This window comes from Heloderma suspectum, chromosome 16 (genome assembly GCF_057233095.1).
Source record: "Heloderma suspectum isolate Gila_16-S chromosome 16, 16-S_ref, whole genome shotgun sequence".
Taxonomy (NCBI): domain Eukaryota; kingdom Metazoa; phylum Chordata; class Lepidosauria; order Squamata; family Helodermatidae; genus Heloderma; species Heloderma suspectum.
Window position 1 is genome coordinate 3,271,408 of NC_139473.1, and position 18,415 is coordinate 3,289,822.

At 50.9% G+C, this 18,415-nt stretch overlaps 1 protein-coding gene across 2 annotated transcripts in view; it reads left to right on the plus strand.

Annotated features, from left to right (window-relative positions):
• Positions 1–16,236: 16,236 nt before the first annotated feature.
• Positions 16,237–18,415, plus strand: part of SPECC1 (sperm antigen with calponin homology and coiled-coil domains 1) — a 97,958-nt gene continuing 95,779 nt past the window's right edge. The window contains exons 1-2 of one of the 2 annotated variants that reach the window (XM_084822933.1): positions 16,303–16,371; positions 16,810–17,024. The gene's annotated coding sequence lies outside the window, so the exon portion shown is untranslated. Of the gene's footprint in view, positions 16,372–16,809; positions 17,025–18,415 lie in introns of both variants that reach the window. The other variant, XM_084822935.1, reaches the window with a different exon arrangement.

Below are 18,415 nucleotides of genomic sequence, written 5' to 3' on the forward strand. Positions count from 1 at the left end.
CCTGTCGCCAAGGCTCACGGGAGATGAAGTCCGTTAGAACGTGTGCTGCGGGGCCCATGCCAGTCTGCGCAAGCGCACCTTTCACCCAATCACGCCGCTCGCTTCCCGCCAAACGACAACTCCCGGCATGCATTCACGGGCTTATTGGCTGATGCTGGCGCGCCGAGGCAGGGCGGGGTTTGTAGTGTTTGGACGGCTCAGGAGTCCTTGACCTGCGCGAGGGGGCCCCCTGCTGGATCAGTTAGGAGCCGTTGCAGAGGACCAAACGGAGCATCTTTGCGAAGGACAGGTAAGGAGGCTGCAGGTGAGACAGGCCCAAGGCAGGCTAGTCTTGGAGGCCTCTTGTAGGGCTGGTGGTGCAGGACACAAGACACACCTTGGTGCGGGTGGGCTACATCATCATCATCAATAATAATAAGCACAATGCACCATTATGGGAAGTTTGCAAAGGTTATTACTGTGTCTGTTATGACTACTTATATGTCCACCTATTTATTTATTTATTTATTTATTACAATTCTATATCTCCAATAACTGAAGCTCTCTAAGTCAAGTGTGCAAGAGTGCCAAATCCTGGGATCCCAACCCAACCACGTCCTTTCTTCAGGCCCCGCCCCCTTTCCTCCAACCACTCTGATCCTTGGGGAATTTTCCGGCTTTTGTGCCATTTCCCCCATTCTAAAAGGGTGAATTTCCTCTCATAAGGCTTCGTTACCGACCCCCACCCCACCTCACCCCTAAAATGACCAGCCAGAGAGCTGCATGTGATGCAGGCATCAGGGGAGCAGAAGCAAAGTCCATTTTATTCCTGTAGCCATGATGGTGCTCTGATTTAAGTGAGTGTAACACGCAGAATTGCACATGCTCACCTCCCCATCAAACCAGAATCTTGAAGGCCCTGCTTAAAGTTGCTCCTTGCGGTATGCTTGGTTGTGTGTGGCGTGGCCAGACGCAAAGGAAGGGATGGGGTTTGGGGAGCTTTAATCATTGCCAAAAGTAAGTATTGTGAATTCCAGAGGAAGTAATCATGTTAACTTCTGAGGCATAACCACCCTGCCACGACATTTATTTTAATTTCTTACATTTTTATTTGACTTTTCCTCCCCATTTTTATCCTCACAAGAACCCTGCCAGGTAGGGTAGGTTGAGAAATGGCTACTGGCCCAAGGAAGCTCAGTGAGCTTTGTGGCTCAGAGGGGAATTGAACCTAGGTCTCCATAGTCCTAGTCAGATGCTTTCCCCACTAGGCAGTGGCCTTTGCCACTGTTGCAGAATTTTACCCTTCTGCCGGGCTCGGCCAGAGGATAGACACTGACTTTGGTTTGAGCGGATGTTTATTACCAGGACACCAAGGTGTGGTGCGGTCCAGCGTTGCCAACGTGGCCCCTCGGGACTGGACCCAGAACAATCGGTGACTTTGGTATTTATATAAAGGAGTAAACAAGGCATATGATGTAAGCTTTGGTCAGTATGTAGTGCAGCGCTGAGTCAAGGGGCTACAAACTTCCTTCAGAGGAAGTTTTCTGGTTTCCAGAGACAAAAGCCCTGCCAGGCATTATGACCCATGCACGGTAAGTTAATCAGCCACCGTCCTCTTTCCGACTGACTCTCCGTACCTCAGCAACACATTCCCATGCAAACAATTGTTCCACTTCACCACCCAGGGCTGCTCGCTTTCCTGTTTGGAGATGCTTGTGGTTAGCCAGTGGGAAGAGCTCTCCCTGTGGTGGGTGGAGCTGAAGGGAAAGGGGGCAGGGCCAGAAAGCCAGAAATACAAGCATATTTTAGTTAAAAGCTCTCACTGCTGTTAAATAAGCCTTTGGAGAGGCATTTCATTTGCTTTAGAATGCAAAAGCCAGGAAACCACCAAACAGCGATGACTTTCCCTCTTTATCCACAAGAGTCCAGCAGTGATGATGGGTGCACTGGTTTAATAATGGCTTTCAGCGTTGTAGCTGCGAGTTCAAACCACACCTTTTGGCCATGCAGGAACCAGCAGGAACTGTATGCCAAACTGGCGTGAAGCAGGATCCTTGCTTTGGGGCGAGAAGTTCCAGATCCGTTTCCTGGAAAGACACATCCAATCGAGAGAAGCGGGGAGGTTGTAACTTTTGGGGAGGGGCCATCGCTCCAGTCCCAGGTTTGATCCCTGGCATCTCCAAGTAGGGCCAGGAAAGAACCCTGGAGAGTCACTGCCAATCAGTGTCGATAGTACTGGGCTAGATGGACCGATGTCTGACTTGGTAGAAGCCAGCTCATAAGAACGTAAGAAGAGCTGTGCAGGATCAGACCAAGAGTCCATCTAGTCCAGCACTCTGTTCACACAGTGGCCAACCAGCCGCCCATAGGAAACCCAGAAGCAGGACATGAGTGCAACAGCACCCTCCCACCCAGCACCTGGTGTACAGAGGCTTACTTGCCTCTGATACTGGAGGCAGCATATTGCCATCAGGACTAGTAGCCATTGATAGCCTTCTCCTCCATGAATTTGTCCAGTCCCCAAGTTGGTAGCCATCACTACACCTTGTCGCAGCCAATTTCATAGTTCAGCTATGCACTGTGTGAAGAAGCCCTTCCTTTTATCCGTCCTGCATTTCCCACCAATCAGCTTCATGGGATGACCCTGTTATGTCCTAGTATTATGAAAAAGGGGGTAAACTATCTCTCTGTCCACTGTCTCTAAACCAGGCATCATTTTGTACACCTCTGTCATGTCTCCACTCACTTGCCTATTTGTTCTAAGCTAAACAGTTCCCTCTCTTGCAATTTAAATCAGCTCTTGATCCAGAACCTGAATCGAGCAGGGGGTTGGACTTGATGGTCTTGTAGGCCCCTTCCAACCCTACTATTCTATGATTCTAACCATGAGGACTGGAATCTTTATTTTTAGGGCAAGGACCGTAGCTCAGAAGGTCCCAGGTTTGATCCCCAGTTAAAAAGCGAACAGGTGTTTTGAGTAAGCCCAAGGCAACTTTGCATGACCCCAAACGTTTTGCCATGCTCCATGTGTAATTTGGCCAGGCAAATCACTGCAGTTGCTCAGAAGTCCCTGATTTTGACATCTGGGCAGAAGACAAAGGCTCGCAGGGAGGTGAGCATCGGTGTTCCATCGGTGCACCTGGCCACGCTCTCGGCAAACCTTTTTTCTGGTCATGAGCCCGGCATCTTCCCCCACACCCTGCGCTGAAGAATCATTGTTTTTCCTCCCTTTAAATATCCCATCTCCATGGCGACGGCTGGAACAGGGCCCCTCGCTGGTAGACGAACGCCGACCTTCCACTGGTGGCTCTGTAAGCGCGAGGGTAGCCGAGGCAGAGATAATCAGGCCTTACTGAAATGTGTGCAAAAGCCACTGAAAGAGGCTTTTGTATGTCGGCCCAGCACGAGGGAAACTGGAGCTGGCGAGAAGGGGAGTCATTCTCTGTGGCTAGGGGGCATTGCTGTACTGTGATTTCGATGGAGGCTGGGGAGGGATCCTGCTTTGCATGCAGAAGGACCCAGGATCAGTTCCAGGCATCTCCAGCTAAAAGGGTTGTGGGTAACTGGTGATGGGAAAGTCTCTCTCTCTCTCTGCCTGAGACCCTGGTCAGAGTAGACACTGGTGGCCTAGGAGACCCAATGGTGGTCTGCCTCAAATAGGATAAGGCTGCTTCCTATGTTCCATGTGCTCTTGAAGCCTTGATGGGAAATTCAGCTCCCGTTCCCAGTCACCATGGCCCCTGATCTCCCATTCCAGTCACCATGCCTCCCAAGCTTCCTTGATGCTCTCCCAACCACCACCACAAGCCTTTTCAGTCTCTAGGTCCCCTTCCTGTGCAAGGTTTCCTCCCAGCTCCTCTTTGGTCATTCCTCTTTTCTCTGCCTGCATTTGGCCTCTTCCGGGCACCTTTCCCACAGGTCCCTGCTTCCTAGCTTGTGGCTTTCGCTGTCCCCCAGGCCACTTCCCTGCTCTGTTTCCAAGCCCTCGACATCGCTGCCACACCTTTGCCTCGCTCCCCTTCCCTGCCTCTAGCTACTAAATGTCAGCCCCATCTGACAGGTTTTGCAAGGCTTCCAAGGGTTCCTCGGGGTGAGGAGGAATACAGGGTGACCTGAGATAACATTTTGGTCACATGGGTGTTGCATCCAGTGTGGCTTGTCATGCCAGCCCTGCAATGTCAGTGTGCCTGGTCCCTGTGCATCCAGAAAGCGCATGGGTAGCCACCAGCCACACAGCAAGGCCAGTTGTCGCCTGGCCAGCATTTCTGATCAGTTACGTTTTTCCAGCGTCTTATAGCAGAATCAGAATTGTTTCCCCCTCCAAGTCAAAATAGGAGGCACACTTTGCTTTTGTGTGAAAAGCAGTATTTTTCATGTCTGTGCATATATACTGTTATGGCTGTTGACCATCCTTTCCCTTTGCTAAGGAGATGGCAAATGGCCCAGGGGGGTTGACTGATATTTAAGAATATGAGAACATAAGAAGAGCCGTGCCGGATCAGACCCAGGGTCCATCTCGTCCAGCATTCTGTTCACACAGTGGCCAGCTGGATGCCCCAATGGGAAACAAGCAGGGCATGAGTGCAACAGCACCCTCCCGCCCATGTTCCCCAGCAACTAGTGTACATAGGCAGACCGCCTCTGATCCAGGAGGGAACACAGAGCCGTCAGGACTAGTAGCCATTGATAGCCTTCTCCTCCAGGAATTTATCTAACCCCCTTTTAAAGCCATCCAAACTGGTGGCCATCACGAGATCTTGTGGCAGCGAGTCCCACAGTTGCGCTGTCCGAAGAAGTCCTTTTCTCTGTCCTGAATCTCCCGACCCCCGGGGTCATGGGATGACCCCATCAGGTTCTAGTATGCTGAGAGAGGGAGAAAAACGTCTCGCTCTCCACTTTCTCTGCACTGCACATAGCTTTGTACATCTCCACTTCCTCAGCGCTCTATCTGGAGAGATTTGAGTGCAAGAGGCTACTTGAAAGATGGCCCAACGTCTCCTTTCACCTCCAGCTAAGGTGAGGGCAGTACTGAAGGGGTGTGTGTGTGTGTGTGTGTGTGTGTGTGTAAACAGTAGTTTTTGGAACAGAGAGGAACAGTCAGACCATCTGTCCATCTAGCCCAGTATTGCCGACGCTGACGGGCAGAGGCTGCCCAGGGTTTCAGGGCAGGAGTCTTTCTCAGAGGTACTTTGAGATCCCCCGGGACCACCTGCCTGCAAAGCAAGTACTCTGCCACTGAGCTACAGTCCTTCCCTTAAAGGTAAACTAAGATTCCGGTCTTCACGGTTCCGAATAAAAGGCTGATTTAAATATGAACACAGGAAGCTGCCGTATACTGAGTCTGACTGTTGCTGTCTATTTGGCTCAGTACTGTCTACAACCATCCGGATGTTTTGGACTATGACTCCCAGCATGCATTACTGTTGGTCATGCTGGCTGGGGCAGACGGGAGTTGTAGTCCAAAACATCTGGAGGGCACCAGGTGGGGGAAGGCTGATGTAGACAGTTAGATGGATACCAGTGTGGTGTAGTGGTTAGAGCGTTGGACTGGGATTTGGGAGACCTGGGTTCAAGTCACACTCGGCCATGAAGCTCACTGGGTGACTTTGGGCCAGTCGCTTATCCTCAGCCTAACCTACCTTGCAGGGTTGTTGTGAGGATAAAAAGGGAGAGGAGGAGGATCACTTATGCCACCTTGGACTCCTTGGAGGAGAAAACGTGGGATTTAAATGTAATCCAACAACATCTGTTCTATTTATTTATTTATTAAATTTATTAATCGCCCATCTGACTGGTCACCCAGTTCTACACTGACTGGCAGTTTTTCTCCAGGATTTTAGACAGAGTGTCTTTTCCAGCCCTACCTGGAGATGCTGGGGACTGAACCTTGGAAATGTCTGCCTGCAAAGCAGGGGCTCTACTGCTGAGCTACAATCTTTCTAAAAATAAAGTGAGATGCTAGCCCTCATGGTTCTCAATAAAGGGTCAGTTTAAATAGGACTGGCTCAGCACTGCCCTCAATGACTGGCAACATGTCTCCAGGGTTTCAGCCGTGGCTCTTTCCCTGCGTGTTTTGGTCCGGCACATCCGTTTGGGAGAAGCTGTGGGAGATGGACACGAAAATGTTCCCTTTGCCGGTATGGCGACGTCTGCCCTGTAATAAACAGTTGTCTGTCACCACCGGTGAATAGTCTGTTCCTTGTCGACTCTGAAACCGTCACACTCCTGTTTGCCCCTCGGTTTTCTAAGTGTCGGATGCATTTCTGTTGCAACCTCTTGCAGAATGTTTTTCTCCCGTGCAAACGATCCACTCCTCTCCCTCAGGATCTTTTGCCCTTGGATCAATGCTCCTGCCCCCCCCGGATGAATTTGTTCCATTTCGTGTCATTCCTGCTCCACCTACGTGGCATATGCACGCTGCATTGGACTTTCCAAAATCCGGAGGCATCAGCAGCTCAGCCAGCGAGACGTCCGCCTGTGCGCACGCGTGTGGGATATGGGCTCACGACTTGGCTGTTTTGCTGTAGGTGGGCTCTCGGACCATCGCACACCATCCTCCCAAAGGCTGCCCTCTCTCCCCGTCTAACCCGGCAGGAGCTGCTTCCAGGTTTCCTTACGCTGGCAACTCTCTTGCCAGTTCTTCCTCTGTTTCCCTCCCACCCCCGCTCGCCAGGCCACGTGGGTTGGCGGCACCTAAGAAGCATTCAGCAACAGTGCCGTCAAGACTGGAGACTGGGGTGTGTCTGGGGCTGGGGCTGGGGCGGGGGAGAGATTGGCCAGAACATCAAGAGGACTAGTTACTTAAGGGTCCTTCCAGAAAAGGCTTTTATCGCTACCTCATTCACGGACCTTTACATTGGGGTGCGTGGGTGTCTACATATCATTGCCTTCCACTGGTAACCCTGCTGTGTTTTCCCACCATGTCTTCTGCCTTTTACCCCTTCCCCATTAAGGAGAAAAATGTCTCAATACTAGCATGATGCTTTCTGGTTGTTAACGCTAAGACCACCCGCCCCCCCGGAAGCACCCACCAGTCTGGGCTCACTCTTTGGTCTCTGCCTCTCCCTGCCATCCCGTAACATTCAGGACAGGCTCCTTCACACGGCGCAGAGTTAAACTACAGAAGTTGCCGATGTGGTGATGGCCCCTTTAGCTGGCCTTAAAAAGGTGGAATTTTTAAAGACAAATGCATGGTTTGCTGATGGCTACTGTAGAGATTTGGCTGTCCCCCGAATGTATTTGTGCAGGCTTTGGAGGTATAGGCAAGTGCTCTCTTTGTTTTCTGATTGATTGGCTGGTTGTTTTGATGGTTTTATTGTATTTTATTATATATTTGTGATTTTTGAATCATGATTTTAATGTTGTTTATACGGTGCACTGTGTTTTATATAGGTTGTTCGCCGCCCTGGGCTCTTTGTGAGGAAAGGCAGGGTATAAATCAAATCAATCAATAAAATGATGGTGCAGGAGAATCTTCAGGTTCGATGGTAGGATGCCCACAAAATACCAGTTTTCCGGGAGCAACAGTTGTCTACTTGTTGAGGAACACAGATTTGGGTCAAACATTGTGATTCATCTCCTCACTCGGACTTGCAATCAGCCAGTCCCCTGATCGCCTGTGGTCAGTAAGAACTGCCCTCCAAGGGACCAGACAGTGAAATGTCCGTCCCCCCCCCCCATAAAAAAAAGTTGGCTGGGTTCTTTTTCTCTCTTTTAGATTCCATGCCTCAGGAGGAACCTGGTCGTGGAATCTTGCATGCTGGAGGAAAGGCGGGGTGGGCAGGTGTCTGTCAGGGACGGTTTTCGGGCTTTGGGATGGGCTGGGTTGTTCTGGCCGCAGCCGACGCAACTTTGCTTTGCCTCTCTGCAGTTAAAACGGGGCCTGTGTCTCGTCGTCTGGGCCTCTGCGTAATTACAAACCCCATCTCTGGCCAAACTGTTGTGGTTTTCTTTCCTTTTCAAGTCGCTGTTCCCCTCATGATTAAAGCGCTTTGAGGAACTGGGCAGGCGAGGGCCTCTTCTCAGCTGCTCTCCTGGGGAAGTGGACTTTGCAGCAGCCCAGTTTCTGTTCCCAGGAGCCTCGGGGTTGTGCCCTCAGGGCTGCCTGCTCTTCTGCTCCTTTCAGGCCTCTCCACCCTTTCCAGCTGAGAATCCGGCCATCGTAGGAAACAGAAGCACCCTCCTTCAACCAGGTTAGATCATTTGTCTCTTTAACCCAGTGTTGTTTTCTCTGATCAGCAGTGGAGTCTCGGGATGAGAACTGCTCCCTGGCTATTTTTAACTGGGGATATCAGGGATTGAACCTCAGATGCTCTGTATGCCAAGCAAGGGCTCTGCCACTGAGCTATGATATTTCCTTTTAAAAATAAAGTAAGTTTCTAGTCCTCATAGTTCTGTAGGTTTGAATACGAGCGCAGGGAGCTGCCTTATACTGAGGCAGAGCATTGGTTCCGTCTGCCTGGAAGTAGCTCTCCAAGGCTGAGAGAAGGGTTTTTCCCATCACCTGTTACCTGACCCTTTTTAACTGGAGACACTGGGCCCACGGAAAGGCGCTGGCCATCAGAATTGGGCCACGGGAAGCCTAATTTTGACCATGACTCCAACTGTTTGAGCCAAGTTGCTGACAGGTGAGCTCCAAGTAAATATGCCAGGCCTGGCCAATCCAGTCTGCCAGTCACAGGGGGCATCATCATCATTATTATTATTATTATTATTATTATTATTTAATACATTTACATACCACTTATCATATAGAAGGGGCCGCGGTGGCTTAGTGGTTAAGACGCTGAACTGCAGACCGGAAGGTCGGCAGGACAGCAGTTCGAGACCCGAGTGCTGCGTGACAGAGTGAGCTCCCGTCTTCAGTCCTAGCTCCTGCCAACCTAGCAGTTCGAAAGCAAGAAATTGCAAGTAGATAAATAGGTACCGCCTCGGCGGGAAAGGTAACAGCGTTCCATGCACGTCGGTGTTCAGTCATGCCGGCCACATGACCACGGAAGCGTCTTCGGACAGCGCTGGCTCTTCGGCTTAGAAACGGGGATGAGCACCGCACGCTAGAGTCGGACACGACTGGTTGGGGACACCTTTACCTTTTACTATCATATAGAAAGTTATGTTTACAGGATCGGAGATTAAACTACAACTTAAGAAATCCCAAAATTCATCCGTTAACATGTTTCAGGTATTTAAAACCAAGTACAAGCACCGTCCCTGATAAACCAGCTGATTGTGGTTTTAATGTTCTATATATTTTAAATTGTTTTATTGTGTGTTGTTTGGTTTTAATTTTTGTGAACCACCCAGAGAGCTTCGGCTATTGGGTGGTATAGAAAATAAATGAATGAATGAATGAATGAATGAATGGAGGGCCCGCCATAACCCGTTGGCTCACGCCCAGCCTCTGACACCCCTCGGGCCCCTGGCATGAGAAGCTGCATTCTACCAGGACAAACCTTTTGTCCCACTAGCCATGTGTTGTTGCCTATTCTGACCGGCAGCGTCTAGGACAGAGAAAGGTCTTTTCCTATCTCTTATTACCAGATCCTTTTTTAACCAGAGATCAGGACTGAACCAGAGATGAGGGTTTAACAGAATTGGACCTGGGACCTAAAGCCTGCCAAGCAGAGGCTTCCCCACTGAGCTCTGTCCCTTCCTTTTAAAACAAATAAAGCAAGATTCCTGTCCTCATGGTTCCAAATAGATGGCTGATTGAAATAGGAGCACAGCTGCCTTATACTGAGTCAGGGCATTGGTCCATCCACCCCAACCTTGTTTACCTGGACTGGCAGCATCTTCCCAGGACTTTAGACAGAGAAGGGTTTTTTCCCCATGCCCTGCTACCTGATTATTTTTAACTGGAGATACTGGGGATTGAACCGTCCTGAATTAATCACCATGGCGGCTCACAAGTCCATCCTGCAGTGGGGCAGCGGTTTGTCAGGAAGGACCGTCCGCTGTTCCAGAGGTCCTTTCTGGGTTTCCAACGGCTGCTCGCTGCTCTGTGTTCTTTGGCAGGTCTTGATGTTCTCCCATGGTTGCTCGGAGCAGCCAGCTACAGGGTGGGTGCTGAAAAGCCCCCCCCACACACACTGATGACAGGAATGGCTCCTGTGCTGGTGTGGGGGAAATATAGGGCAGCGTCCCATCCACCCAACACGTGCTGAGACTCTGCCTGTTGACCTTTTCCGGAGCGCTTGTCCACCATGCGGAAGCGGAAGGAATCCTGAGCCAGCATGCACTACACTTCTGGACTGTGTTTGCATCACTGCGCCGAAAGGCAAAGCCAGGGTAGGGTGTAATTTTTGTTTGTCAGTAGAGAGGCCATGGGGCCGGCTCTGCCTCAGGGGAAAAACTAAAAAACAGCATAACCACCACCCTGTGCCTTAATTCTAGGTGCTTAGGGACAAATGCAGTTTCTTTGCATTTGTTTATTAACAAAATGTATATACCACCCAACTGGCAGGTGCTCTCAGGACGGTTTACAATCCTACCCCGCCCCCCCAAGCAACAACAAAATAACAACCAAAAAAATAAATGCAAGAAAAACATCAAAATATTAGAATGTTAAGACATTAAGGCCATAATCCTGTGTGTGTTTAGACAGAAAAAAGTCCTACAACTCCCAGCATTCCCCAGCTAGCCATGCATAGGATTATAGGACGTTTTTCTGTCTAATCATGCATAGGTTTGCATCCTAAAAATATTAAAGAGCCAGCAGTAAAGTTAATAATTGGAGCAACAGGTTAAAGATTAAATGACCTGTTCTGGCGTTGAACTGTATAGAGTGAAAACACCCAGTGAATTGCTTGGGAAAGGCATTCCACAGACGAGGGACGCTACAGAGAAGGCTGTGGTAGCCACCTGTTGCACCACTGTGGGCAGCATCACCCAGAGAAGAACCTCTGAGGATGAACTTGGCAATTGGGTGGAACCTTGAGGGAAAGGCACTCGGGGCATGCTCAGAGGCACTTCCTGTTTGTTCCATTAAAAAGGGGATGTGGCTGCAGATGGGAGTGGCCTAGGTATCAGAGGAGCAGTTGGGCTACAAGACCTACAGTTCTTGCAGCATTTTTAATTTTATTGCGGGGGGGCTTGCATCACAGCCTCGGTGGAAACGCAAACGCCATCAGACAAAGCATGTGTACACAGACATGTGCGCACGCTCAAACAAGGAGGAATCCTCTTCCATGACGGTTCCGTCTTCACATCTATTTGTTTCTCTTTTTCTCTCTCTCTCCGTTTTTCCCCGCTGCTCTCTTGCCAAAACGCCCTCTTCCTCTTTGGACAGCTGAAAACGGTTTGCGTGGAAAATGGTTCTGCAGCCAAAAATGCAGCCCTTGGACATGTAGCCAGGAAAGCCAAAAGATCCTGTTCACGGATCTCTTGAGCCAACATACTGGGCGCCCCCCCCCCCACCGCCTTTTGGCTTTCCCTGATGGGAATATAGCGGAAGTCGTTTTCATAATTCCCTTTCTACTGCGTTGTTGTTGTTGTTGTTGTTTTCTGGCCTTCGCTCTTCATTTCTCCCCAATTAGCCTGCAACAGGACAGTGCCGCAATTGATCTCATGTTATTTCTAGGTGGAACCCTTAAGCTCTTGTTCTCTGGGGCCTTGGCACATTTGCGCCAGATGCACTGGGTTATGCAAACGTTTAAAAACAAACCCAGATTTCACACCGTGGAAAATCTGAACACCATAAACTCTGTGTGTCACCCAAATTGCATCCACTTGCATGGTTCCCTTTCTGCTTGTGGTCGGGAGGAGCCAGCATCTCTCCAAGGTATGAGAGGCCCCGTCATAGTCTTTCTGACTGCTGGAAATCTTTTTCAGGAAGCCTTTTGGGTTCTTGCCAGGAATTGCCCACCTCCTTTCAAGCGCATCTCTGCATCCATAAGGACTAGAAGCTTTGCGAGGTCTTTTAAAAATGAAAAATAGAGAAACAAAGCTCACATTCTCGGGAAGCCCGGTTCTCGACGTGGTTCCACATCTTGAGTATATCTCTGCTTCTGCAAACTCACAGCAGATATGCCATCCTGTCCCCTTTTGTGGCCCTCCAAGCAAATATGGGATTGGTTGTTCGCATGATGTGTATTTATTCCCCCCAACTCTTCATCCCACAATCTGTGTTTATATTTGTTTGCCCTGGAGAAGTGTGTGTGTGGGGTGGGGGTGGGGGGTTGCTTTTGGACCCAGGGCTGCAGTCAGAGTGCCCCCCCGCCCGCGCTCCTTAATTTTCTTTCCTGGCCCAGCATGCAAAGCAGTGGCTGGCTGGAGCTGCCGTTTTAATCCCCACGATGCCCGCCCCGAGGAATGGTGGGAGATTTAAAGAGCACCTAGTGCCAGCCGCAATACCAGCAAAGAGCACTCCCTTCTCCCCGCCCACAGAGGAAGTGGCTGCCTTTTGCCTGCGGCCCCCTCAAAGTGGAGCCAGCCTGTGTGTGGAGCCCCCAGGGCAGCTCAGCCCCAGCCCAAAGGCCCCCCCTGCCCTGAGGGAAGGATCGCACCGTGCAAAAGCAGCACCGGATGGCTGCACAGCGTGTCGTGAGCGGCTTGGGTTTCCAAGCGGCCCACCGCTCTTGGCGAGAAGGGGCCATGTGGTGCTTCGCAGTGCGCAACCCCTGGGGCCGCTTGGGACGTGGCCGGGGTGGGATCGGCTGGGCTGTTTACAGACGCTGGCCACATAATTGTGCACAGCTGTCTGGATGCTGAGCCTGTCCACTTGCTGTCTGTTGAGCGCAGAGCTGGCCAGCGATATAATCGGAGAGAGAGAGACGCGAAGCAGCTGCTTTTAGGGACATGTGAGAAGTGAAGGTGTATGTGGGATGTGCCCTTTTAGTTTAGGGATGACCCAAAAAAAGGCAACCAAGGAGAGGACACGGTCGAGGTGCATAAAATTATGACTGGTGCGGTGAGAGGGCAAATAGAGGCCCCCCTTCTTTTGTAACCAGTGGCGTGATGGAACCGGGGTTCCCAGGGATGCAGCCCCGGGACTTTTTTTTGTTAGCACGGACGCTGACGTCACCTGCCACCCCCCTCAGACTTCCCCATCCCCACTGAGCTGCAATCCTCACAGTAGATTTGGGGATGATTTTTCCCTGCAATATGTAGCTGCCAGCTTTCCCTGTTGTAACGTCAAGTATTCTGGGGTGGTTTGGTCTTAAATGGGGTGTTTAAGACCCACTCGCTTTACAAAAGGACCTGCTCCTGGCAGAGAGGAAGACGTCTAGAATCAGTTTGTTGATAGGGATCCACACTGCTGCCTGCGTTTTTGGCCTCTCCTTGGGGGCTGCGCTTCACAGTTTTCCACCACTCGCTGCTCAGAACACTGGAAATGCAGCTGGCCCAGTGAAATCGACCAGCAGGAGGTTCCGCACTGGCTGAAGGAAGCATTTCTGTGCAGTGCACCTGAGTCACCCGTGGAACTCCCTGCTGCAGGATGCGGCGATTGATTGGCTTCTTTTCTTTATTTCTTTTTTTAAAGGAACGGACAAAATTTGTGGTCTGTCCAAAGACTCCTTCGCTTATATAAGTGGACTGTCAATGTTTCAGAGTAGTTTAGCCCTGAGTACTGCAGGAGTCGCTGCAGAAGAAGAATGGTGGAGGACTCTTGACTTCTTTGCCCAGCGCTCAGGTATCTCGATCAGGGTGGCTCGCTGAAGGCAGGGAGCATGGTGCCACAGACAGAGCATCTGGTGGCCTCTCTTGGCGACAAGCAGTGCAGGCTAACAGAAGGGAGCAGGTCTGGGAGTCTTTCTGCAATTGTGTGGCGCCATATTGGACTTCTGGTGTCCCCCTGACATGCTGTTCCAGGAAGATGTTGTGGTCTGCTGTGTGCCTAGAAGTCTCTCGGAAGCATCTGGCTGGCCACCACTGGAGACAGGATACTGGGTAGATGGATTTGCCATGGCCTGATTCAGCAGAGCTCTCCTGAAGTTCCTACCAACCGACAACGTCCTCTAGTGTTTCCTGTCATTCAGGAACCGAGATGGGGAACCCTCTGGATCTTCTTGGACTCCACAGCCTCAGCCAGCACTAACCAGTGAGCAGGGATGATGGGAATTGGAGTCCAACAACATCTGGCAAGCCGGAGGTCCCTCACTTCATCACTCCCTTATCAAATTCACATATTTTTAAGGCTGTGACGGAGGGGAAGGCAGGCCAGCCGTAAAAGACCCCACGGACTCCGTTCTATTGATGAAGGCTGGAATCCTGTACCCTGCACACTTCCCTGGGAATAAGTCTCATTGAACTCAGTGGGACTTCTGAGTAGACAGGTACAGGATTGCACCATAAGTCACCTTTCTGTTCACAAAGCTCGAATGCATCTTACTATTAATAAAAACAACGCTCAAAACATGAGTGTGTGTGTATGAAAGATAAGACAGACTATCAACTGAGTAATTTCAAAATACAATTAGAGCTAAACGTTTCGGCTTCTGCCCTCATCAGTAGCTGTGCTATTAAATGAATACCAGGAGTGGCAATTTGGAATGCTGGGAAATGAAAATTCCTAAGGAGAAAAAAAAATATGGAGGTATGAGTGATATAAAGCTTTTGAATTGTCTTTCAGACTAAGGCCATTCTGACTAAGAGTTCTCAGTCTATAAATCCAGAAATTTTATTTTTTGTCAAGCATGTCAGTGTCCTTTGTTTGTTCAGCTGGAAGCAATTGGAAGTCCAAGCGACTATGTGCAGGTGAGTTAAAATGTCCTGCAACTGGCTGCTCTCGTGTTTTGGTAAGAATCGCAGATCTTGTTCTTCGGTGTGTTGTGATTTTCCCCACATACTGCATACGACATCCCTTTTTAATTTTTTTACATTCAATTAAATAAATCACATTCGTGGAAATGCATGTCACTGGTTGTCGAATGCAATAAGTTTTGTTAGTAACTCTGCTCCTAAAAGAAGCGGTTTCTTGGAGGTACTCCATTCCATTCATTGCAGTTCTATACCGTCCAATAGGCAAAGCTCTCTGGGCGGTTTACAGAGATTAGAAACCTTAGAAATACAGGAATTGTACATAAGATAAAACCAGTTTACATACAAACATATAAGCACATAGCGCACGCGTGTGCGTGTGTGCATGCACACACACACACACTGTAAGCATATATAAGGACCTAGGCTTTCCCCCATCATATTTCTGTCACGTTTACCTCCTTCTCCTCCCGATATCTTTTAAACAGACGAAGCTGCTTCCTACTGAGTCAAATCATGGGGTCTATCCTGCCCAGAGTTTTACACCCCGCGTTGGCACAGTGTCTCCCTAACCGCAGCCTTCTGCAATCTGGCTTCCTTCAGATGTGCTGGGACTATAACTCCCGTTCCCCAGCCAGCATGGCTGCATGGAGTTCCTCGGATTTGTCATTTGGGCAGAACATGAGAGCAAGCAAAATCTCGTGAGGGTCTTGGGCAGGGAGAGAGACGTGGCGGGGGTGGGGGGCATCTTTCTTATCCCCTGTTACCTGACACTGTTTTAACTGGAGGTGCGGGGATTGAATCGGGTACCTTCTGCTTGCAAGGCAGGGCTCTGACACTGAGCTAAGGCCTCTTTTCCCACATTCAGCTGAGTCACTGAGTGCTTGGTGGTAAGAAGCAGAGCTCTGTGTGTGTAAAACAGCTAGGATTCCGTTACTCCCTGAGGACTAGCAGGCTGTATGGTGCATATCTGTGTCTGGCCTTCCCGGGCAGCGGTCTTTCCAGTTACCAGAGATCCCTGAAGTGGCAGATGTACCTTCTGCTCTAGGGGGTTACGCTTTTCTGTTCTTTCTCATAGGAAAGCTGTGCTCTTCCGGATCCAGCTGTTTGTCCTTCCGGCCCAGTGCAGTAGCAGCTCCCCAGGGTGTCTCAGACAGAGATGGGTCTTTACCCATCACCTGCTGCCCGGAGCACCGGAGGTACCGGGGCGCAAACCTGTGACCTTCCTCATGCAAAGCAGGGCCTCTTCCCTCAGCCTATGGTCTCCTTTCCCCAATGATGCCAAAACAAGTTTGGGGTTTCTCCCTCTCCATGTTGCTATAAATGGAGATTTGGGGAGGGGGGAACGCATCCCTCCTGCTTTGCAGAATTCCCCCCTCCCAAATATCTCTGGTCCAGGTGGGCTCCCTGATTGGTTGCCTCCCCTCCCATGGCCAGCAGAGCATCAGCTTTGCGCCTGTGTGCCTGCGTGTGTACTGAATGCCAGAAGGAGGAGGGAAGCAGCCCTCTCACGCTTCCGTATGTGAATCATTTCTCAAGCAGCCGGGCTGTCTCCCTCTCTGCTGCTCCTTGCGATGTGGTTTTCCTATCGAGGAAGCTCCAGAGCTCTGCGTTCACCGCCTGCTTCCCAGATGCCAGGGCAGTGTGGCGGGAGCCAGAGCTCCTGTTGATACCCAGCGCAGGACCGCCCGCCAAGTGAGTTGTTTGCAAGCAGTCTTATTTATTGGGGGACACGGCTGGTCTCTGGTCGGATGCTTCTGTGGATGGTGGTGCGTTCTGGTGGCTGGCGGGTTTGGGGAGCTCTGGGGTGAGGGATCTGGGGAATTTGGGGTAGCAGCTCAACCACGGATCCCCCCCCCCGCTCCCTCCATAGAAGAGATTGCTTGGCTTCCCTGATTCTCTCCCCCCGCTGCCCCAGAGTCCTTCCTGCGTCCTTCCGCTGGATTGCAGAGAATCCATGGCAAGCCGGGGAGCGTGCCTCCAAAACTGTACAGAAATTGGCACGCAGCAAAGGTATTCCACCTGGTTCTTCACCTTGCGTGTCTCCTGGATGGAGCAGAGCACCTCAGCAAATAGGTGTTAGCTGGATTTAAGGATTTGCTGTGGATTTTCCCCTCCACCCCTCCTCTGCAGGGTTTCCGTAGCGACAGAGAAGGGCTGAGCATCTCTCTCTTGCCCAAACCCATCTTGGCTTTAAGAGCATCTTTGGAGCCCTGCCGGATCAGACCCAAGGTTTGAGGTTTTGTCTCTGGTGGCGCCGGCCAGGTGTTTCTAGGAAGCAGCAGGGCACGAAGGCATCTCCTCCTCCCCGGATGGTTTGTTTGTCTTGAGCATCTGGCACGCCACAGGTACACTTCTCCAGAGTGCGGAGGTTCCTCTTTTTTGTTTTTTTACTTTGCTCTGCCCATTTTCATCCTGCTGGTGTTGGAGAGGTTCTCTCTGCAACAGCCGGTGGCCCCTGAGAGGGTTTCTCTAGTGTTGCTGCACGTCTGGATCGCCTGGAATGAGGAGGGCAAAAAGTGTGTGTGTGTCTGCACGCGCGTAGCTGAGAGGCAGAACAGCTGATTTCCCTGCAGGGGCTTCTAAGCTCAATTTCCAACATCTCCAGTTTAAAAAGAAAGGGGGAAGAAATAGGTGGCAGGTGTGGAGTCGGAACCGTCCAGTGCTGGGGAGGATGGGAGTTGTAGTCCGACACATCCGGAGGGCGTCAGGTTGGGGAACTCTGGACCCGACAGTACTAGATGGACAAACGTCCTGTCCCCAGTTGCTCGAGGACAGAGCCCCAGGTCCTGGCTTCGACCTCCAGCGTCCCCAGGCAGGGCTCGGAAGGGCTTCCCTGTGTGAGACAGCCGCTGCCCGCTTGAAGCAGACGGCACTGTCCCGGTAGAAGACGACCGCTTCCTGTGTTCCCCACGGCAGCAGGCAGCTCTGTTTTTTTTTTTTAAATAGCCTCTGCCACTCACTGCCCACAGGGATTAAACGGCGCAAACAGGAGATGGACGGGGTCCCCCCCTTTGACCTGCTGCCTCTGCACAGGACCCCCCTGTGCAGCATTTTCAGGGAAAGGCCGTGGATGCTGAACGGCATCTCTCGTGAGCCACCCTTGGGGCATGTCAAGAGTTCTGTGGTTGCAGAATTTGGAGGTTAGGTCTGTCTGCGGCTAGCTAAATGGAGCCGCTCTGGATAGACCCAGCATAGCCCAAGTGATCAGCCGCTGGAGACAAGCCACACGCGGGGATGTCAGTTGACTTCCTGCCCTGCCTTTCTGTGCTCCCAGGAGGTCTTCCGCTGTGAGAAACAGGAAGCCGGGTTACAGGGCCCGATCCAGCTCAGGCTGTTCTGGTGCTCCTATGTAACCAGGGCACTGGAAGGAGCAGCAACCTTTCCCCCACAGCTCATCAGTCATTGGTATGGCTGTTAGATTTTGCCCCTTCCAGCATTCTTGGGTTTTCGATGCCTTTCTAGGCTGATTTTTAAAATCAGTAATTCTTACCGGTGCTGGTGCCTTAAAATCGTGTCCTTGTCATTGGTTTTTAAAACCAGCATCGCTTTACCACTTTTGCAGTGGCTTTTATTGCCGAGCTTCGTCGTGGGGTAAGCCGCTCTGGGTGTTTTTCAGTAAGTGGAGGGGAGCAGCGTTACTAAAATTAAAACCGCGCATCACCATGATGGTGCTTTTTCCCTTCCTCCTCCCACCCAATCCCTTTCCTCGCCTCTCATGTCTTTTGAGATTCCCGGC